Source organism: Dama dama, unplaced genomic scaffold (assembly GCF_033118175.1).
Source record: "Dama dama isolate Ldn47 unplaced genomic scaffold, ASM3311817v1 ptg000093l, whole genome shotgun sequence".
Lineage (NCBI taxonomy): Eukaryota > Metazoa > Chordata > Mammalia > Artiodactyla > Cervidae > Dama > Dama dama.
The window spans coordinates 7,764,708-7,767,849 of record NW_026870908.1 but is presented as its reverse complement, the minus strand read 5'-3'; positions in this window follow the sequence as shown (position 1 = coordinate 7,767,849).

Genomic DNA, 3,142 nt, shown 5'->3' with positions numbered 1-3,142 from the left:
CTCCTATTTTTCAGACCGTTTCATGCTCCTCATATTTTTGACACCTTTTGAAGCTCTTCATATTTTTCACACTTTTCAGGTTCTTCATGTTTTTCAACACCACTTCATGCTCCTCCTATTTTTCAGACCTTCATGCTCCTCATATTTTTCACAACTTTAGAAGCTCTTCATATTTTTCACACCTTTTCAGGCTCTTCATTTTCTTCAACACCTCTTCATGCTCCTCGTATTTTTCAGACCGTTTCTTGCTCGTCATATTTTAGACACTTTTTGAAGCTCCTCATATTTTTCACACATTTTGAGGCTCTTCATATATTTCACACCATTTCAGGCACTTCATGTTTTTCAACAACCCTTCATTCCTCTCCTATTTTTCAGACCGTTTCATGCTCCTCTTATTTTTGACACCTTTTGAAGCTCTTCATATTTTTTCACACCTTTTCAGGCTATTCATGTTTTTGAACACCGTTTCATGCTATTCCTATTTTTCAAACTGTTTCATTGTCCTCATATTTGTTACACCTTTTGAAGCTTTTCATATATTTCACACCTTTTCAGGCTCTTCTTGTTTTTCAACACAGCTTCATTCTCCTCCTATTTTACAGACCGTTTCATGCTCCTCATATTTTTGACACCTTTTGAAGGTCTTCATATTTTTCACACTTTTCAGGCTCTTCATTTATTTGAAAACCGCCTCATGCTCCTCCTATTTTTCAGACCGTTTCATGTCCAAATGTATTTCACACCTTTTGAAGCTCTTTTTATTTTTCAAAACTTTTCAGGCTCTTCATGTGTTTGATCAGCATTTCATGCTCCTCCTATTTTTCAGACCGTTTCATGCTCCTCATATTTTTGACACCTTTTGAAGCTCTTCATATTTTTCACACCTTTTCAGGCTCTTCATATTTTTGAACACCCCTTCATGCTCCTCCTATTTTTCAGCCGTTTCATTCTCTTCATATTTTTGACACCTTTTGAAGCTCTTCATATATTTCACACCTTTTCAGGCTCTTCTCTTTTTTCAACACCACTTCATGCTCGTCCTATTTGTCAGACCGTTTCATGCTCATTTCATTTTTGACCCCTTTTGAAGCTCTTCATATTTTTCACACCTTTTGAAGCTCTTCATATTTTCCACACGTTTTCAGGCTCTTCATGTTTTTGAACACCGCTTCATGCTCCTCATATTTTTCGGACCGTTTCGTGCTCCTCATATTCTTGACACCTTATGAAGCTCTTTAAATTTTTCACACCTTTTCAGGCTCTTCATTTTTGAACACCGGTTCATGCTCCTCCTATATTTCAGACAGTTTCATTCTCCTCATAGTTTTCACAACTTTTGAACCTCTTCATATTTTTCACACCTTTTCAGGCTCTTCATGTTTTTCAACACCGCTTCATGCTTCTCCTATTTTTCAGATCGTTTCATGCTCATCTCATTCTTGACACCTATTGAAGCTTTTCATATTTTTGACAACTTTTCAGGCTCTTCATGTTTTTGAACACCGATTCATGCTCCTCCTATTTTTCAGACCGTATCATGCTCCTCATATGTTTTAACACCTTTTGTAGCTCTTCATATTTTTCACGCCTTTTCAGGCTCTTCATGTTTTTGAACACCTCTTCATGCTCCTCCTATTTTTCAGACCGTTTCATGCTCCTCATATTTTTGACACCTTTTGAAGCTCTTCATATTTTTCACAACTTTTCAGGCTCTTCATGTTTTTGAACACCGCTTCATGCTCCTCCTATTTTTCAGACCGTTTCATGCTCCTCATATTTTTGACACCTTTTGAAGCTCTTCATATTTGTCATATCTTTTCAGGCTCTTCATGTTTTTGAACACCGCTTCATGCTCCTCTTATTTTTCAGACCGTTTCATGCTCATTTCATTTTTGACACCTTTTGAAGCTCTTTATATTTTTCACACCTTTTCAGGCTCTTCATTTTTTTCAACACTACTTCTTGCTCCTTCAATTTTTCAGACCGTTTCATGCTCATCTAATTTTTGACACATGTTGAAGCTCTTCATATTTTTCACACCTTCTGAAGCTCTTCATATTTTTCACACTTTTTCAGGCTCTTCATGTTTTTCAACACCACTTCATGCTTCTCCTATTTTTCAGCCCGTTTCATGCTCCTCGTGTTTTTCACACCTTTTGAAGCTCGTCATATTTTTCACACCTTTTCAGGCTCTTCATGTTTTTGATCACCGTTTCTTGCTCCTCCTATTTTTCAGACCGTTTCATGCTCCTCATATTTTTGACACCTTTTGAAGCTCTTCATAATTTTCACACCCTTTCAGCCTCTTCATGTTTTTCAACACCACTTCATGCTCCTCCTATTTTTCAGACCGTTTCATGCTCCTCATATTTTTGACATCTTTAGAAACTCTTCATATCTTTCACACCTTTTCAGACTCTTCATGTTTTTCAACACAGCTTCATGATCCTCCTATTTTTCAGACCGTTTCATTCTCCTCATATTTTTGACACATTTTGAAGCTCTTCATATATTTCACACCTTTTCAGGCTCTTTATTTTTTTCAACACCACTTCATGCTCCTCCTATATTTCAGACCGTTTCATGCTCATCTCATTTTTGACACCTTTTGAAGCTCTACATATTTTTCACAAGTTCTCAGGCTCCTCATGTTTTTCAACACCGCTTCATGCTCCTCCTCTTTTTCAGACCGTTTCATGCTCCTCATGTATTTCACACCTTTTGAAGCTCTTCATATTTTTCACACCTTTTCAGGCTCTTCACGTTTTGATCACCATTTCATGCTCCTTTATTTTTCAGACCTTTTCATGCTCATCTCATTTTTGACACCTTTTGAAGCTCTTCATATATTTCACACATTTTCAAGCTCTTCATTTTTTTTCAACACAGTTTCATGCTGCTTCTATTTTTCAGACCGTTTCATGCTCCTCATATTTTTCACACCTTTTGAATCTCTTCATATTTTTCACCCCTTTTCAGGCTCTTCATGTTTTTGAACACCGCTTCTCTCTCCTCCTATTTTTCAGACCGTTTCATGCTCATCTCATTTTTGACACCTTTTGTAGCTCTTCATATTTTACACGTTTTCAGGCTCTTCATGTTTTTCAACACCGTTTCTTGATCCTCCCATTTTTCAGAC